General features: G+C 39.2%; 1 pseudogene; it reads left to right on the top strand.

The window, feature by feature from the left end:
- Positions 1 to 18685: 18685 nt before the first annotated feature.
- LOC140524272 (echinoderm microtubule-associated protein-like 2 pseudogene) lies at positions 18686 to 20747 on the top strand (annotated as a pseudogene).
- The last annotated feature ends 441 nt before the right edge of the window (positions 20748 to 21188 follow it).

Here is a 21188-nt window from a genome sequence, read left to right as displayed (position 1 = left end):
CCTGTTGCCCCTTCAACAATTGTCATTTTCCACTCTTGTCATCTTTATCAATCTGATGAGTATGAACTAGAATCCTAGGATTGTTTTAATTTACATTTTTACATTTCTCTAATTATTAGTGATGTGCAACATTTTTTTGATATGACTGTTGATAACAAAGTGGCCTTTCTTTAAGACAATGTTGACAGTTTTAAGATGAATCCTGCTCATCACTTCTTATATTACAATAGTATTCCATCATGATCACATACCACAACTTGTTCAACCATTCCCCAGTTGGTGGGCATCCCCACAGTTTCTAATTCTTTGCCCCCAGAAATGAGTTGCTATAAAGATTTTTGTACATATAGGTATTTTTCCCTTTCTAAAATCTCCTTTGGGATACAGACCTAGTAGTGTTTTGCTAGATCAAAAGATATGCATAGTTTTAATAGCTCTTCAGGGACCGCTCCAAATTGTTCTGCAGAATGGTTGAATCAGTTCACAATTCTACCAACAGTGTATGAATGTCTTGTTTTTTTTCCCACATTCCCTCCAACATTTATCATTTGCCTTTTCTGTTCTATTAGTTGATCTAATGGGTACGAAGTAATACCTCGGAATTGTTTTAATTTGCATTCTCCAATCAGTAGTGACAGAGTAAATTTCTTTTACGGCTATAGATATATCACCTGAAAACTGATCACATCTTTTGATTCTTTATCATTTGGGGAATGAATCCAAGCTCTTTTATTTGCCCGATGTATCACATATTGTAAGTGACCTAACCTTCTGGACTTCAGTTCCTTCAAAAGTAAAATGAACAGGATTGGACTAGATGACCTCTTTCGCAGGTCTCTTCTAGCTCTAAACGTATGAACTTGTTGACTAATAAAGTCTTGAAATAAGAGGAAACTGCTGAGGGGATAATAGCTAAAAAGAGCCTATCTGACAATTGTTTGGGTTGGAGTTAGGGTGGACAGGCTTTGTAGAGACCCAGGTGTCTGTAATTAAATACCCAATTTTTTTTTTTTTTTTACAGAGAATTAAGGTAAAAACCTAAAGAAAGGAGGAAAGTCAGTAGACCTGATATGGAATGAGAAGTTACTGTCTGTAAAAATCTGAGTAGCTTATTAAATGTGACCCGGTTTATTTTAAATAACAAGAAAATGCACTTAGAATTTTTCTACTGATATCCAGTTTGTATTCTGAGTAGAAAAATTAATTTAGGGCCTTAGTTCTAACTTGTAAATTAAAACATATTTCTAATTAGTAAAAATAATGTAGCAAAATTATTTTATAACCTTAACTAGCTGTCTAATTGTGCACTATGCTAAAAACGTTATGGAGTAAGGAGGGGAGGGTTACACTAGAAAAGAGTAAGAAGAAAAAGAACTGTCCCAAGATCATACCCCAGAGAAGAGAAATCTAAATCCTTGGGTCATTGTAAGAGAAAGTTCTCATTAATGAAATGTCAAGGGACCTTTTGTTTGGGAGGGGGGATATCGGATGTCTGTTACATCACACATGATCAGTTCTTCTTTAATAGCCTCAGTAACAAAATGAATATTGTGAAAAAGACTAGTCTCTGATTTTGAAATCAGATGATTATTTTCTCTTTAGTCTGTAAGAGATAATGCAGGAAAATCACAATGTAATATAATTACCGATGCTTCTTGTTTGTATAAACTTTGTCAAATCATAATCTGTCTGAACCTGTGTCTTTATCCATAAAATGAGGATGATAATATTTTCACAGTCTACTTGACAGTGAATCACAGACTTTGAGAATAAGAAGGGATATCAGAGGTTGTCTAGTATAATCCATGGGGCAACTAGGGGGCTGCCTAAGTGGATAAAATGTCAGGTCTGGAGTCAGAAAGACTTCTTTCTGAATTCCAGTCTGGCCTAAAACACTTGCTGGCTGTGTGACCCTGGAAAGCAGTTTAACCCTACTTGCCTCAGTTCCCTCATCTGTAAAATGAACTGGAGAAGGAAATGGCAAATGACTCCAGTATCCTTGCCAAGAAAACCCCAAATTGAGTCATAAAGAGTCAAGACATGACTGAAATGACTGATTGAATAATGGTAAAATTCATAGCTAAAAGGAACCTTCATTATAACATATTTGACAAATGATTATGTAATCTATGCTCAAAAGTCTTCCCAACAAGTATCTCCTGAAGCAATTCATGATGGTTTTCTTTTTTTTTTTTAGATTTTAGTTATTTTATTATGACATTCCATTTCCTATCTCCATGGTTTTGCATTGTAATGCAGTTTCCCCTTCTTTTTGTCTCAGAACCTCTAGTTTCTTTCAAGTTTCAACCCAAGTGACATTTTCTTTCTTTCTTTAAATGATATTTTAGTTTTCCCCATTTCCATGTAAAGAAAATTTTTAGCATTCATTTAAATGTTTTTTGTATTCTAAATATTTTCTCTCCTTCCTTCTTTCCCCTACCACCTTCCTGAGACAATAACCAATTTGATGTAGGTATACATGTTAAGTCATGCAAAATATATTACCATATTAGTCATGGTGCTTTTCAATGGTTCTAGTTGTTAGGAAAATTTTTCAATACACAAGACTAAACTTTCCTTTTGGTCCCAAAAGACATATGAGCAATGGGTAAAAGTTACAATCAGAACAGGTCTGATTTTTCTTCTAATTCACGAACCTCACATACCTCCCTTAGACTTCTCTTCTGTAGGATCAATATCACTAGTTCCTTCTGTGTATCCACATGTCATAACATGACCTGAAGACCTTTCATCATCCCAGTTACTCTCATCTGGATGATGTCATTTTGTCCCTGCCCTTCTTCAGCTGTGCTGTCCATACTTGAATAGAATAACAACTAAAGTTTGCAAAATGGTTTCTATATGTTAACTCATTTGATTATCACACCACCCTTAGAAGGATGTTCTATTACTATTATTATCCCCATTTTACAGATGAGGAAATGAGGGAGACAAGTTAAATTTCTTGTTCAGGGTCACGCAGAGAGTAAGTATCTGGTGTAACCAGGCACAGTACCGAAGAGCTGATTCTTATTTGTGGGAACTGTGTCTTTAATAAGACACAGTTATATATGCGTAGTTATGCAAAACACTTCTATAAGAGTCATATTGTGAAAGACTAACTACATTTCCCTGTATCCTAGGCCCAACTTATCATTTATTTTTGCAGAGCAGCCACATCATAATGCTGACAAATATGAGTATCAAATGAAATAAAGAAATAATGCATATGAAACATTTTGTAAAGGAAGATATGCAATTGACAAATATTGTTATTCTTACCATATGGCTAAGGTCGACAGCAGGCAAGAACAATTAGCAAGCTCATGAATCACAATCATATTTCTGCTTCTTTTGGGAAGGGCCAGTATTTGGTATTTTAGAATACCCAAAGTGAGTTGTTTACAAGTGTCATCTTAGGAAGGTATTAACTTAGCCCCACTATTTTCTCTGTAATGATAACCCCAGCTCAAACATATTTGTCAAAACTGAAATATAATCTTTTATCAATTACTACAACTAATGTTTTAAATTATTTGTGGTTTTGAACTAATATATCATGCTGATATTAAAATGAATTGGCAACAGTTGTAAATTACTAACAATTCAAAAATTAAGTTCAAGTATTTCTTAAACAATTCCCTAGAATTCCAGCCCTTGGAAAAACTGGACATAAATGTTGATAGGACCAGTTTTAACATGACACAAGTTTGTGATAATACAGGATGTTAGATTTAGAATGGAGGAGACAGTTATGTTCACCTAATTCAACCCCCTTATTTAACAGGTGATGAAACTGAAACTCAGAGAAGGGAAGTAACTTGCTCAAGGTCTGGGAGGTTAGAGCCAATGCTGAAGTGTGGACCCAATGGTGACAGCACCCTTTCTTCTATTAAGTACATATCACAATGTCGGGCACATAGTAGGACCTTTAAAATGCTTATGAATTGGTTCATTTTTTTTTAAGTTTTTATTTCTTCTTTGCCATTTTACTTCTAAAGGCTACAATAAGTACAATTACCCCTCCAGTAGTGCATCTCCCCTTTGCTACAGCCACATGCCGTTAAAAATGATGATGTATGATAATCAGACTCAATGTTGGTTGTAAATTTTTATGGCAGATAGTAAACTTAAAAAAAAAATTATATTCTGGAAAAAGAAAGAGTGAACCTTACTTTCATCTAATTTGGCTTGAGGAGGGAATAAATGCACACTCAATTTGGTATGAAAATCTATCTTACACTAAAGGAAAGTAGGGGCAAAGGGGATAAGCAGCGTGGGGGTGGGGACTATGATAGAAGGGAGGGCAAATGGGAGGAGGGAGTAATTAGAAGTAAACACTTTTGAGGAGGGGTAGGGTCAAAAGAGAGAATAGAATAAATGCAGGGGGCAGAAGAGGATGGAGGAAAATATAGTTAGTCTTTCACAATATAACTGTTATGGAAGTGTTTGCATAACTACACATGCATAACCTATATTGAACTGCTTGCCTTCTCAGTGGGAATGGGTGGGGAGGAAGGAAGGGAGAAAAGTTGAAACTCAAAGTTTTACAAATGAATGTTAAAAATTGTTTTTACATGCAACTGAGAAATAAGATACACAGGCAATGGGGTACAGAAATCTATCTTGCCTTACAAGAAAATAGAGGGGATGGGGATAAGAGAAGGGAAGTCAAATTGGGGGACATGATAATCATAATGTATGCTGTCTTGGGGTTGGCAGAGGGGAGAGATGAGAAAATTTGGAATGCAAAATCTTGTGGAAGTGTCTGTTAAAAATTAAAAATAAATAGACAAATTAAAAAATATATGTATTCTGTAAAAACTATGTCACTATTTTCCCGATGTTTCTCTTTCTGACTCTTAAAATAATTTGATGATGATGATACTACTCCTAATTTCTATAACACTTTATGGTTAGCAATGTACTTTACAAAAATATTTTCTTATCCTTATAAAAACCCTGGGAGGAAAGTGCTATTATTTTACCCATTTTTACAGATGGTGAAATTAGGACAACCAGAGGTTAAGTCAAATATCTAGCGAGTGTCTAAGGCCAGAAATGAAACTCAGAACTTACTAACTTTAGTTCCAGGACTTTATGAAATTACTTCAACAGAAATATTTTTTTCTATCAGCTATACAAAGATTAAAATTTAAGAGCCACTATTTTTCTCCAACAGTTTTACTTTCAAATTCCTATAAACTACTGAATGAAATTTAAGAGTGATGTCAAGATGATGAGTAAGGAGTAAAAAAGGATGGAAAGGAGTAAAAACAGAGTGGAAACCACGACAAAATATCAGGTAAGATTTTTTTTTTCAAGAGCTGTCATCCGTTTAAAAATTGGATGTTTATCTATGTTTGTTTCACAGAACACTGGCTCAATTATAAATACATAACCAGGCTTCATCACTGTCATTTCTATATTTTTGTCTCATGTTTCTGTAAGTGACTACTCCTCTCTCCCCTAAAACAAAACAAAACAGAGAACTACCATCATACTTCTTATGTATCTGTTTCTAACAAATTTGAATTTATATGGATCCATAGCTTTTAGAGATAGAAGGGACCTCAAAAATCATTTACTTCAAACTCCTCATTTTACAGATAAGGGTTGAGCTGTGACTTGCCTAATATATTGAAGAACTGTGACTTTAACACACATCTTCTGGCTCCAAATCCAATGTTCTTCCATTTTACTATGCCATCCCTTTGCTAGTATAACATTAGAAACAAGCATAGCGGGGACTAGCTGTTAACAGTGAAATAAAGTCAAACACCACAGTATTGTAGGAATATCACACCTCTCACTTAGGTGTGTTGGACGCTCTATTTTGTTCTTTGATTTAGCCTTACTAGGTCCAGTAGCAGATCTAAATTCCCAGAGAGAGAGTACTGTCACATAATAGTAATCCAACTCTCTTAGGGTTCAATTTACAACCCCATAAAAGGGAAATATACTTTCCCTTATTAGAGATAGCTAAGTAGCACAGTGGGTAAAGTACTGGACATAGCCTTAGGAAGATGAGTCCAATACAGCCTCAGCCTTAGTTGTGTAGCTAGGGTGATCATTCAGGTTAGTCAGTGGAAGTCATTTAACCTTTCTCTACTTCAGTTCCCTCATCTGTAAGATAGGAGTGATGATGGTACCTGCCTCCCAGGGTTGCTGTGAAGATAAATGAGATAATATTTATAAAACACCGCAAGTATTAGAGTGCTACATAAAGGCTGCTTATTATTATCATAACCAGTTTAGCTCTTGAACCCTCATTCAATGTTTTTTCTAACTATACAAGCTAGCCTCTCTCAATCATAATTTTTTAAATCTTAAACAGATGATATTTTTAGATCTTAATCGTAAAATAAATAATCCTTTTGATACAAACTTATTAAAACTGATACATAAATTTTAAAAAATAGGTAGCAAAACATATAAAACCAAATCACTCTCTCACCAATATACTCACAATCTATGATGAAGAATGGGCATATCCTATAGGGACTTCAGAGGGAAACATATGAGGGAGGAAACTTCATATGCTTGAGGTAATTTACAAATCTAGACCAGACACTTAAATGTCCATTCAGGTCCATTCAGGAATATTTGCACTATACAAAACTGTTTCTCTACTCACCACTTGACTGTTGGTGCTCCGCACTCTTCATCTGGGAAAATCATCTCCTCTTTTCTATATCCTAATAAGCTCTTTTAATTAACCATCAACTTTAAAGGGGTATTTAAAAAAGTGTTAGCTCATAATGTGAATAGCAATTCTCTTTAATCCAGAGAACTGAAAAGCTCATTAAACTGGATATTTCTGGGATATACAGACCAGCCCAATCAATTATTCACTCACCTGAATTTTACTTTGGTAACTCAGAATGTAACTCACTGCCACACAGTTCAGGTCGACTCTTTATGTCATCTCACCAGGATACTAAAGACTCTGCAAGACCTCTATCCATTTCCTTCTCAAATCAGAGATGGCAACAGAATCAAATCAAGTCAGGGAATTTTATCATTCACTTACTCTGTTTCAGGTATTCTGCTAAACACTGGGGATACAAAAAAAAGCAAATATAGCCCCTGTCCTCAATATCCTTTTCACAATCTAATGGGGGGGTTGTCAACATTCAAATGACCACATACATAGACAATACATAGAGAAAAGATAGGATGTAATTTCAGAGGACAGGTGCAAGCATTGAGAGAGACTGAGAAAGGACTTTTACAGAGGTAGGATTTGAAGTGACACTCAAAGGAACCAGGGAGGCAAAGAAGCAGAATTAAGGAAAGGGAGCATTCCAGTATTAGACACAGTTAATGAAAAGAAGTTAGGAGGTGGTGGGTCAAATTACAAGCAACAGCAAGTCAGCCACAGTTGCTAGAACACACAATATATGGAAATAAAGTGTAATATCTGAAAGTTAGGAAGGGACCAGGATCAGGGGTGAGGAACCTGCAGCTTTGAGGACATATGTGTCCCTCCAGTTCCTCAAGTGTGGGCTGTAGGTCCATAAGTGTGGCCCTTTGACTGAACTCAAACTTCACAGAATATATCCCCTTAATAAAAGTATTTGTTCTTTAAAACTTGAACTCAGTCAAAAGGCAAAACCCAAGGACCTAGAAGGTCACGTGTGGCCACACAGGTTCTCCACTCATGGGCCAAGTAATGTAGGGATTATTTTTTAAAGGGGAGGTGACTAGGGGAATAGTGGTGTCTGATAGCATTACAGAACTCAGGAAGAGAGGATAATTTAGAAGGAAGATAAGTTCAGTTTGGGACATTTTGTCTTTAAGATATCTATAGGACATTAAGTTTATGGTGTCCAGTAGGCAATTGTAGATGTGAGAGTAGAGATCAAAGAGAGCTTAAGACTAGAAAAAACAATCAAAAAGATATGAGATTCATCCACAATCCCTCATGAAAAGATTCACTTGTTTCCTATTCTAGGTGGTAGTGAATAATGAAGGGGAATAACTGCCACTGGAACTGGCCAATGAAATCAATACATTTTTCAGCCAATCAGGAATCACTCAGCTGAAGTATGATTATTAGTGCCTATTAGCTGTCTGTTTTTAACTACCTTTGCTTGGATGAGAAAAGCTTTTTATACCTCATGTGGTAACTATGCCTTTCCTCTTCCACAATTCCTGATTGAAATGAGAGACTCCTGCTTTGGAGTGAATCATTTTTACTTTAAAGGTCACAGCTTCCTAAATTTCACCTATCAAATATAGTCTTTTAAAATTATTGCTCGGTATCCAAATGTTCATATGACTTTTCTCATTTTTTAAATTCCATTCTCCTAATTATAAAATATGTGTATGCAAATTAGCTGACACATCAAAGTACTTTGCAGTTTTTTATGGACTTCAACACATTCCTGTCTCTATGATGTCCTTGATACTATGTTTCTTTACAATTATATTTCTTTTTTTAATTTAAATTTATTTATTTAAGTTTTCAACATTCATTTCCACAAAATTTTGGGTTCCAAATTGTCTCTCCATTTCTCCCCTCCCCCATCCCTAAACATTGAGCATTCTAATTACCCCTATCACCAATCTGTCCTTCCTTCTAACATCCCTCCCTTCCCTTATCCCCATCTTCTCTTTTGTCTTATAGGGCAAGATAAATTTCTCTACCCCATTACCTGTATTTCTTATTTCCTAGTTGCAAGAACAATACTTAACAGTTGTTCCTAAAACTTTGAGGTCCAACTTCTCTTCATCCCTCCCTCCTCACCAATTCCCTTTGGGAAGGCAAGCAATTCAATATAGGCCACATCTGTGTAATTTTGCAAATGATGTTCGTAATAGTCGTGTTGTGTAAGACTAACTATATTTCCCTCCATCCTATCCTGCTCCCAGTTTCTTCTATTCTCTCTTTTGATCCTATCCCTCCCCAAGAGTACTCCCTCCTCCCACTGCCCTCCCTTCCATTATGCCCCCCACCTTGCGTATCCCTTTCTCCCCCACTATCCTATATTGTAAGATAGGTTTTCATACCAAACTGAGTGTGCATTTTATTCCTTCCTTTAGTCGAATGTGATGAGAATAAGCTTCATGTTTTTTCTCTCACTTCCCCCCTCTTTCCCTCCACTGAAAAGTCTTTTACTTGCCTCTTTTATAAGAGATATTTTGCCCCATTCCATTTCTCCCTTTCTCCTCCCAATATATTTCTTTCTCACTGCTTAATTTCATTATTTAAAGATATGATCCCATCCTATTCAATTCACCCGGTGCTCTCTCTCTCTCTCTCTCTCTGTCTCTCTCTCTCTCTCTTTGTCTGTGTGTGTGTGTGTGTGTGTGTGTATAATCCCACCAACTACCCAGATACTGAAAAAAAGTTTTAAGAGTTACAAATATTGTCTTTCTCTGTAGGAATGTAAATAGTTCAACTTTAGTAAGTCCCTTATGACTTCTCTTTGTTCTTTAGCTTTTGATGCTTCTCTTCATTCTTGTGTTTGAAAGTCAAATTTTCTTTTCAGCTCTGGTCTTTTCATCAAGAATGCTTGAAAGTCCTCTATTTCATTGAAAAACCATTTTTTCCCCTGAAGTATTATACTCAGTTTTGCTGGATAGGTGATTCTTGGTTTTAGTCCTAGTTTCTTTGACTTCTGGAATATCCTATTCCACGCCCTTCGATCCCTTAATGTAGAAGCTGCTAGATCTTGTGTTATCCTGATTGTATTTCCACAATATTTGAATTGTTTTTTTCTAGCTGCTTGCAATATTTTCTCCTTGACCAGGGAACTCTGGAATTTGGCCACAATGTTCCTAGGAGTTTCTCTTTTTGGATTTCTTTCAGGAGGTAATCAGTGGATTCTTTCAATATTTATTTTGCCCTCTGGTTCTAGAATATCAGGGCAGTTTTCCTTGATAATTTCATGAAAGAGGATGTATAGGTTCTTTTCTGATCATGGCTTTCAGGTAGGCCCATAATTTTTAAATTATCTCTCCTGGATCAATTTTCCAGGTCAATTGTTTTTCCAATGAGATATTTCACATTATCTTCCATTTTTTCATTCTTTTGATTTTGTTTTATGATTTCTTGGTTTCTCATAACGTCATTAGCCTCCATCTGTTCCATTCTAATTTTTAAAAAAACTATTTTCTTCAGTGAGCTTTTGAACCTCCTTTTCCATTGGGCTAATTCTGCTTTTGAAAGCATTCTTCTCCTCATTGGCTTTTTGAACCTCTTTTGTCAATTGAGTTAACCTATTTTTCAAGGTGTTATTTTCTTCAGCATTTTTTGGGGTCTCCTTTAGCAAGGTGTTGACTTGCTTTTCATGCTTTTCTTGAATCTCTCTCATTTCTCTTTCCAATTCTTCCTCCACCTCTTTTATTGATTTTCAAAATCCTTTTTGAGCTCTTGCATGCCCTGAGCCCATTGAATAGCTGTTTTGGATTTTTGGGATATGGAAGCCTTGACTTTTGTGTCTTTCCCTGATGGTAAGCATTGTTCTTCCTCATCCAAAAGGATGAGAGAAGATATTTGTTCAGCAAGAAAGTAACCTGCTATAGTCTTATTTTTTTTCCCCTTTTTGGAGCATTTTTCTCAACCAGTTACTTGACTTTTGGGTCCTTTGTCAAGAGTAGGGTATACTATGGGAATCTGTAAGATCTCAGTTCCTCCATGGTGGCAAAATCAAGCATGTACTGGTCTGGATGCAGAAAGGGATTTTTGTGCCCAGAAACTTAGCAGTTACCTCTCCACAGCCACCTGGCCTCCAGTTCTGCCAAGTCAGCACTTGGGGCTGATTTTCAGATAAGCTGGATGGGCAGGGCTGCCATTCAGTGGGAGAGAAAGATCATCTGCCTCAGGGCCTCTACTCAGGGCTGAGGTAAGACTCAGCTCTTCAGTGCCCCTAGCGGTTTTTATGCTCCAACAATGGCATGGTCTGTACAGGCTGCTATACAGGTTCTGTGACCACTGCCTGCTGCTGGAGCTTTGGGAAAGCCCTTCTCCCTTCCTCGCCAGCTGAAAAAACCGGGTCACTGACCTTTGGCTCCTGTGGGTTGAGGGATCTGGGAATCACTGCTACTGGGACTGGGGATTCCAAGACTGGAGATTCCATCCCTGAAGCTGTGTTCGTGAGCTGTGCTGCCTGGCCAAGGCTGGGCTGGGCTCTGCTCCGTGTCCCATGCAACAGAGGTTTCCCGTGGGCCTCTCAAGTCACCCTGGGCTAGAAATCTCCTCCACTCTGTTTTTCTCCACTTCTACTGCTCCACAATTTGTTGAGAGTCCCTCTCTACAGGTTTTTTATGGGCTATGTGGAGAGAGCCTCCATATCTATGTCTTTCTATTCTGCTGTCTTGGCTCTGCCCCTCTACAATTATATTTCTCAAGTTTTTAATAGATAAAAGTCTCTGCTCCTTTATTGCACATAGTTGTACAATTTCACATTGTGGACAAAGAGATTTGTCTCCTCAATCTATACCTCAGATCATTTTCTCTCTTAAACAGTCCAAATCACATCTGAAAGTTATGTTTCTCCATATACATATATAAGCAATTCTCATTGAAATAAAATTATTTTTCTATTGCTGTTAGGTATTAATATGCTTATTTATGATAGAAACAATATTACTTGTAATATAACAATCAATATGTCTCTTCCTTCACACAAAATCCTTTCTATCCTTTTCATCAATAAATTGCTCTGTTTATTGTAAAGATATTGGCTATCTTTTTTTTAGTTATCTTAAACAGATATCTTAAATATCTCACAATGTACCTTACACTAGAAGCAGAGAAAGGAGATTCATATGGTCAACTGTACAAAGAAATCATGTTTCTATTTTAAACCTTTAGGATTTGAGTTTGATTCATCTCAATTTAACAATTATTGTCTAAGTGCCCATTATGTGCAAGAAACTGTACTAGGTGCTGGAGATAAAAGAAAACATGAAGCTGTTTCTGTCCTCCAAGGAGCTTATATTCTAATAGGAGATATGGAAGATACAACATATAAAAAAATGCACACTAACCATTGAGGAAATAATAAAAGGGTCAATGGGCACCTGAGCTGGATCTGCAACTGATAAGATAAAATTGTGACCAATCCTGATTCCTTTCTTATTTCAATTGAGCAATTCATTCTTCTTGGTTAGTGAAATGTTTACTCCATTATATAAATGGCCCAAATTTAACAGATGGGTGAAGTGCCTCCTTTATTTTCAAATCAAAGTGATTAATGCCAGTCCTTAGATGTCATGGTGAAATTTGTGTCCTTTGGTTCTTTACTCTTGATGCCATGGATCACTAGCTACTCTGTTGATAAATATGGATTGGAAACATGAACAAGAAGTAACAAAAGTTTGAACAATGTTCTGACATATTCTTGCTCAGAATGCTATAGAAAGTTAATATTGGAAAAGGCCTTAGGGATTATCAAGTCTACTGTTTTTGAAACTTCTTTTCCAAAGAAACCCAGGGTTCCATGACCTGTGAATAATGTTTCTTTGCTATCATTTTGATTCAGGCTCTAATTACTCACTGAGGCTACAGGATACACATGGCTTCCAAGATAGGATGGGTCTTAAACAATGGGTGGGGGTAGACAAGGAAATGTGTGATGGAGAATTTCCAGAGCGTATCTGACTCAACCTAGTTTGGAACCTCATTATCAAAACTGAGAAAACTGAGAAACACGCAATTTGATAATAATAGTTAATATTTATATAACTCTTACTATGTACCTAGCACTGTGGTAAGTGCTTTGCAGTTATTATCTCATTCGATCCTTATAATTCTAGGAAGTAGGTACTATTACTACCTCCATTTTACAGATAAGGAGACTGAGGCAAACAGCAGTGGAGTGACTTGCACAGAGTTAAACAGATAATAATTATGTGGGGTCAAATTTGAACTCAGTTCTCCCTGCTTCTAGGGCCAGAGCTCTCTTCACTGTATCAATGAGTTGTCTTCTATTTTAATAATTATCAAAAAGAGGTTTACAAGTGCTAGCTATCATCACTGCTATTATAGTACAATTATCATTATTATTATTATTGCAGGGGGAAAGATTATTCCAAGAAAACACAATATTCTTAGAGTCAGATATAATATCAAAGTATCTGTATTAGGCTGGTCTGCTAGTCAGAAGCCCTAGGGAATAGTAGGACTTCTTATGTTCTGGCTTTTTTCTACCTAGGTAAAGAGGAAGTTTTGGCATTGGTCTTAACCTTTAGTAGTCTGATACAATGAAATTTCAAGCATAGTCCCAATATCTTTTAAGGACTTAAAAAGCATTCATAGTTTAATGATGACATGGATTCCAATCCTGCCTCTGACATTTGTTATCTATGTGACCTTGGGTAACTCAACTTCTCAGTGTTGTAGGTAACTTTCTAACTGTCTAAGTGGCAGAGAAGGTGTTGACCTGTATCAATAGAGGGAGCTTTCAAACCTGGGAAAATTCTTTAAGTAAATGGAATATCCGATTTAGTCCCTCCATATACCTCAAGGAAAAACTAGCCCAGCCATTATGGTTTAGGGCCTTAAGATACTGTTTCTAGGCCAGTGTAATGGTAAGGGAAATTGAAGATCTTCCCTGCCCCTTAATAGGTCTGTGTAACCTGTTTTGAGCTCTGGCCTAGCCTAGGGCCTGAGTCACATGGAACCAATGGCAAGAGGAGCTTGCCGAAGGGTAGGGCAGGAAGGGTGGAGCTGAGAGAAAGTGGGGAGGAGTTAGGAGAGAGGATGCACAGCTGAGGCAGAGCAGCTAGCATGAGTGAGAGAGGGAGGAATTTTGCCTAAGGGAGCATGTTTGTGGGAAAGCCTAACAGAGAGAAGACTTGGGAATGTATTGGTAATGTGTATATTGGTATTGGTAATGTGTGCAAATCTCTTTTTTCCATGATGGAATTGGCTTTCTGGTATCTGAATAAATATTTTGGTTTTGTCTTCAAGAAAAGAGTTTACACTTTGCAAATTTACCCTGGAAATTTGCATGCATATTCATAGCTGCTGCTGTAGGTATCACATTGGTGTTACACCCAGTTGAGAATAAGGTACCATGACTGTATGGGCACTGTCCATGATGAAAGCGCAAGACCTTCTTATAGAGGGATAACACTGCAAGTCAAAAGCCTTAATAAATATTATTGAATTAGGTAAAAGTAAAATAATTTTCTAAACTGAAGAGGTTTCAATCTAGAAAATAAGTCTTCAAAAGTTTCTACATTATTATTGATACCTAGAAACAATCCTAGGAAATCTGCCTTATTGTTACCACTTACTAGCCACATGTTTTTAAATAAATGATTTCATCTTTTTGAGAACCCTAGAGACCTGTCCTGATGCTACTACTTACTAATTGTATTTTTAGCCAAGTCATTTCATCTCAATGAACCTCCATTTCCTCATCTGTAAAAGAAAGAACTGGAGTAGATGAACTCTAAATTTCTTTTCAATCCAAATATTTTGTGTTTTCTGAGTTGCTATTTATAAGATTCACACAGGCAGTCAGTCACAGGAGACAGATCTGTCAATGAACTGTTCTAGGACCATAGGGTTCATCTCTCTCCAGAGTAAGTAAACTTCAAGGTCAAAGTTTGGGAAACATAGGCTACTGAGCTTTACTGAGTTATTTATGGCTCCTTTATCTCCTTCTCCAAAAAGACAGTTTGTGATAGTTATTGGAATGGACAGATTTAGAGTTGAAGGAAATCCTTGAGATGAGTTTCTCCAACATCATCGTTGCATACATATGAAAACTGTCGCCTTTGGTGTTAAATGACTGTCCCAAGGTCATGACTAGGAGACCCAGGTGCAGATCATAACACTGACTAGTATTCTTTCTAGTTCTTCCCAACTGTTGAACCATGAATGGAATTAGTTCATAAGAATAATATTAATGACAACAATAGCATTTTTAATTAAAAAAAAAAAAGCTAAGAACAATTTGAAGTCTCAAGACCAAGGGAATTGGAGGTAAAAGGTATAATAACCTATTACCTCTGTCATTGTGGAGTTTGCAATTTAATTACCATTCATTCTCACCCCCACAGTCCCCTCAAAAAAAAGATCAACCTAGGTTAAGAGCAAGTAGGAATAGGAAAATAGCAAAAGGTAAAGCCATATACATCTTGGCTTCTTGGATATTTTTCATTTGGTCCTTGCCTCTTAATTAGGATAAAAGAAGAGAATTCATATAACAAAGGTCATAAGAGAACACTTTCAGAACATTAATGAATTCTGTGATGGGGTTTGGTTTCTAGGCAACAGAACATTTCCTAGTAATATTAATCTTAGCTTAAAAACAACAGTAGGAAAAAAAAAAAGCAGGGGCACACTAGAATCTATTGAATTGAGTCTATATGCTTCACACTGGGCTACCACCTGGTACTTTTATGGACTGAAAGGCAGCAAAGTAGAAAATACTAGCCTTGGAGTCAGGAATACCTGCATTCAAAACCCATCTCGGACACTTCTTAGTTATGTGATCATTGGCAAGTCATTTAACCTTTCAAAGGACCTTTTATTTTATTTTGGAATCAGGATGATCACTTAGAAGCTGACTGCTTTGGTGCCTAATAGCACTACAATTAATTATCAGCCTTGTGTAATGTGATAGAAAGGTGACAGACTAGGTTGCAGATAAAAATGAGGGAGTGAAGTAAAACTTTCACAAGAGAGGCTTCTAGGAAGCCAAGAAGGTGAAGTAACCCTTCTTTGCTGAAGTGAAAATCAATCAATAAACATTTATTAAGTACCTACTGTGTTCCAGTCACTTGGCTAAGTGCTGAAAAAGACAATTGAACTTGGATTTAGCAAGGTTGGGTAAAAGTCTTGAATCTGTCACTAATTTTTTATGTGAACTCGGGCAGATCACTTCATCTCTTGCGGCCTCAATGATCACATGTATAAAATGAAACAATGCAAACAGCTTACCTCTAAGGGCCTTTTCAGCTCAAAAAGCCTATGATTCTGTAAACATGCCTTTCTTCCAGTCGAAAGCTCTCAGCCTTAGGAAAAAAAATAGCACACTCAAAAGGTTGTTTTGGGTGTAGCCGTGCTCAGCTAAACCACAGGTTTGGCTTCAGGGAGGAGAGCTAATTGTCCCTTTGCGAGGTCTTAGCTGTCTAGTCACTTCCTCAGCCTCCCCACCCAGTGTCACAGCTGTACCTAAATCTCTCCTCTAATGGGCTCAGAGAGAGGGAATGGCACAGAGCATGAACTGTGCTCACACCAGCATCAATCTTCCACTCATCAAATCTACTCTGTGTAGCAATCAAGAGAAACAAGCATTGACCAGAGCCGGTTGGTATGATACCAGTTGTCTCCTGTCTGCTTGTGGTGTCTGGGTTTGACGGATTAGCTCAGGCAATTAGCTTAGGGAGGAAGTGGTATTCACGTGGTATATATCAGTAACACTACAGCCAGTATGGCGAAGACACATTGGCACGCACATACCCCAGGTTCCAAGAGTATTCTCCTTTCATAATAAAGCAGCAGTTCTCTCAATACAAACAAAGAATGAGTTTTTCCAATTCTGGATTGACCTCATTATAGTCACTTTTTGCTATGGATAGGTTACCATGTATAGCCTTGTTACATTAGCCTGGAATTAAGTAATGTTTTCTAAATTTGTACTTAACATTTATTAATATGATATTGGCAATAAAAGATAGGCTGTTCTTTTTAAGCAGTCCAATGGCAAGGAAGGAAGGAAGGAAGGAAGGAAGGAAGGAAGGAAGGAAGGAAGGAAGGAAGGAAGGAAGGAAGGAAGGAAGGAAGGAAGGAAAAGAGAGAAAGAAAAAGGAAAAAGAGAAAGAAAGAAAGAGTAAATAAAAAAAAAAAGAATCAGTCACTAGTTCCTGCAAAGAAGAAAGTAAGCAAATAGCCAAGAAACAAAGTGACCAGTGTCAGTCTTTGGAAAAATAATAAAATAGGAAAATATCTGACACCATTTCATCTGTTCCTCCTTTGGGCATTTATTCATCCTTCACCCAAGACATGACCTTCTGGTCGCTGGTTTCTTATGCACTTTCCCTGAGATAGCCCACCCAAGAAGTAAATGTCACATATTTCCAGCATTCCCTTGCTCCTCTTTCCTTAACACAATGGAGGCTTATTCCCCCAGGGCTCTGCTAGGAAGTCTGAAGCTAATCCAAGACACTAATTGGAGTTAAGGTGTTCCAAACTGATGACAGCTTCATGCCTTATTCTTCCCCCATAACATGTGAATTTTAACAGCTGTCCTCATTGCCTTTGCCTGAAGCAGTAAAGAGAGTAGGAGAGATGAAGATAGTGAGGGATGTGGTGACAGAGTAGCCTTTTCCAGCACCCTTCTAATCATACCATGTATGCAGCTGCCTACTCTACCTGTGTCTAAAGTTGGACTTCCATTCTAACCACTTTTCTTTGCACTGGCAAAGCTTTCCATTTGTTTCTTCATAATAGCTTTATAACCCTGAAGTGTTTCATCTTTCTTGTCAAAACAAAGCATCACAGGATCATAGATGTGGAGCTGGAAGGGACCCTGGATATCAGCTGTTCCAAATGCCTGAATACAGATGAAGGGACTCAGTAACCAAATTAAGTGACTTGGTAAAGTTCAGAAAGGCAAAATTGGAATCTGAATCCATGTGTTCTTAATTGTCAAACCAAGAAACCATTACCATAGTATATTCTTCTTAGATTTGTCAATACAATTTACTGTAGTGGACAAGATTCTGGACAGGGGGAATGTAGAGCAAACTAGTTTTATTTCTATTATTAGAGCTAAGTGACTTTGGAAAAGTCACCAACTCTGGGCATTAGATTTCCAAATAATACAGGGTTGCACTAGATAACCTTTAAGACTGCTTCTGACTTTAACATTCTACTAAATGTGTGATTCATTGGTGTCTTAGAGTAAATAGAAAGCTGGACTTGGTCAGAAGAAATCTGGATTTCAATCCCAGATCCTAGTTTTGTGACTGGTCAAATCTAAATCCTTTTGTACCTTATTTCTCCCTTGTGGTAAAGATTGTTTTTGTTCAGTCATCTTCAGCCATGTCCAACTCTTCATGCCTCTACTTTGGATTTTCTTGGCAAAGATACTGGAATGGCTTGTTATTTCATGCTACAGCTCAGTTACCAGATGAGCAAACTGTGGCAAACAGAATTAAGTGACTTGCCCAGGGTCATGAAGCTAATGAGTGTCTGAGGCAGAATTCGAACTCAGGGAGCTGGGCCCTCTTGAATCCAGGCCTGGCACTCTATCCACTGAATGACCTAGTTGTCCATCTGGTAAACAGTGATAGTCATATTTTGAAGTACCTACCTCTCGGGGTTATTGTGATCTAACTGTGAGGAAAAAGTGTTGCAAATTTTAAAGAGCTAAGTTCTTATGCATTGTTATTTGCCATCTGACCCTTACTCTTCCATCCCCCGCACCAGCCCCTCACCTTCCTTTTTTTTTTCTTTTCCCTCCCTGTCTTAGAAGTATTGATTTGAAAAGCAAAGTTCTCCCCAGTGAGCCTAAAGAAGGCCATGGAATAAGGGTTCTGGATAGTTTCTGTTCAGAGATACATTTCATACCTGGCAGACTACTGGTAAGAGCCAAGATTTTTTTTCTTTTTTCCCCCCTTTTTATTTTTAAGGGATTAACATTTCTGCTGGAGCTGAGCAGCTTATGAAAATTAAAATGGAGGCTTCCGCCAGAGCCACCCTTAGCCCCGCAGCTACTACCACCACCACCGCCGCCACGAGCAGCTTTCGACCTGGCAAGACCAAAGAAGTTATCTTCAGCCTGGAGGAGGGATCTGTGAAGATATTTCTTCGGTGCCGTCCAGTATCCGTATTGATCCCTGACTCCGTGGCACCCACTTATAGCCTGGATGCCCACCCAGAGCTACCTGCCGTACGATTCAAGTTGGACTGGGTCTATGGGTACCGGGGTCGGGACTGCCCGGCCAACCTCTACCTGCTGCCCACGGGGGAGATTGTGTACTTTGTGGCCTCCATGGCATCCTTTACAGCGTGGAGGAACAGAGGCAATGCCACTACTTGGGCCACACCGACGACGTCAAGTGCCTGGAAGTTCACCCTGACATGGTCACTATCGCCACAGGACAAGTGGCTGGGACCACCAAAGAGGGCAAACTTCTGCCTCCCCACGTGAGGGTCTGGGACTCAGTCTCCCTCTCTACTCTGCACGTCCTAGGCCTGGGTGCTTTTGATCGAGGTGTTGTGTGGGCTTCTCTAAGTCCAACGGAGGGAACCTACTGTGTGCTGTGGATGAATCCAATGACCATGTGCTGTCTGTGTGGAACTGGGCCAAGGAGCAAAAAGTGACTGAAGTCAAGTGTTCCAACGAGGCTGTCCTGGTAGCCACCTTCCATCCCACAGAGCCAAATCTGATCATCACTTGTGGGAAATCCCACATCTGTTTCTGTAACCTTGAAGGAGGAAGTCTGAGCAAGAGACAAGGGATCTTTGAGAAACGTGAGAAGCCCAAGTATGTGCTGAGTGTGGCTTTCACCGAGGGTGGTGACGTAGTCACTGGAGATTCCAGTGGAAACATTTATATCTGGGGCAAAGGAGGGACTCACATCAGCCACGCGGTGTCAGGGGCCCATGAGGGCGGTGTCTTCGGCCTGTGAGTCCTGCGGGACGGGACGCTGGTGTCCGGGGGTGGCTGAGACCGGCGTGTGGTGCTCTGGGGCTGGGACTACAGCCAGCTGCAGGAGATTGAGGTTCCTGAGGCCCTTGGGCCAGTGCGCACGGTGGCAGAAGGCCGGGGAGATGAGCTGTTTGTGGGCACTACACACAACTCCGTCCTTCAGGGCTTAGTCCACACGGGCTTTTCTACCCTGGTCCAGGGCCACACTGAGGAGCTGTGGGGTCTGGCTGCCCACCCCAGCCAAGACCAATTCATCATGTGTGGCCAGGACAAGCAAGTGCATTTGTGGAGCACGGATTCCCACCAGCCTATATGGAGCAAGATCGTAGAGGATCCTGCCCGTTCCTCTGGCTTCCACCCCAATGGTTCTGTTCTGGCTGTGGATACGGTCACTGGCAGGTGGCTCCTCCTGGATACTGAGACTCATGCCCTTGTAGCCATTCATACGGACGGTAATGAGCAGGTCTCCGTGGTCAGCTTTTCCCCAGATGGGGCATTCCTGGCAGGGGGCTCCCATGACAACCTAGTGTATGTGTACAGCGTGAGGGAGGGAGGTCGGAAAGTCAGCCGACTGGGGAAATGCTCGGGTCACTCCAGCTTTATAACACATCTGGACTGGGCCAAGGACAGCTCCTGCTTTGTCACCAACTCAGGGGACTATGAGATCCTGTACTGGGATCCAGCCACTTGTAAGCAAATCACTAACACAGATATGGTGTGGAATGTGGAGTGCGCGACAGCCACCTACGTCCTGGGATTTGGCGTGTTTGGGATCTGGTCTGAGGGTGTTGATGGTACTCACATCAATGCTGTGGCCCGTTCCCACGATGGGTCGCTACTGGCTTTGGCGGATGATTTTGGCAAAGTGCATCTGTTCGCCTATCCCTGCTCTCATCCCAGAGCTCCAAGCCAAAAATACGGTGGCCACAGCAGCCGTGTGACTAATGTGGCCTTCCTGTGGGATGATTCAACTGCTCTCTCAGCTGGTGGCAAGGACACTAGTGTCTTACGGTGGCGGGTGGTCTGAGCCCCCATAGTCCAGTGGGGTTTCGAGGAAAGAGAGCCCCTGAACAGGGCTGGGACATTCTTTGACTATGTAGGAGAGAAATATAATATATAAATGAGAATACACACACACACACATGCACATATATATGAAAGAGAGTTATAAGTGGGTGAACAGGGGGCAGCCAGCCAAGCAGACAAAGGTCTCTATATTTCTCCAGGTTGGGAAGGGGGGGAGGGGACAGATCTCATTGCTGCAGGGAGGAGGGGCATATTAGTTTAGGGGTTTTTTTTAAGTTCATTCTTTTGTATCATCCAGAAATAAAGATCTGTGCACCGAAAAAAAAAATTGAAATGGAGGAGATCATAGATGTCAAGTGTGAGATCATGTCTGCAGGAATGGAAAAGAAAAAGCAAATCCTATTTTCCTTCTGTGGGACAATGAAACCCCCCCACCCCCATGAATGTATTGATCTCTTCTAGAGGAAGGCTCTGCCTCCACATAGTGGCATTCATTTATGAACAAGCAGACTGGAGGCCAGACTTTCTCTCTGTCCT

Source organism: Notamacropus eugenii, chromosome 1 (genome assembly GCF_028372415.1).
Source record: "Notamacropus eugenii isolate mMacEug1 chromosome 1, mMacEug1.pri_v2, whole genome shotgun sequence".
Taxonomy (NCBI): Eukaryota; Metazoa; Chordata; class Mammalia; order Diprotodontia; family Macropodidae; genus Notamacropus; species Notamacropus eugenii.
The sequence above is the reverse complement of the archived record's forward strand: the minus strand, read 5'-3'. Positions and strand labels throughout refer to the sequence as shown.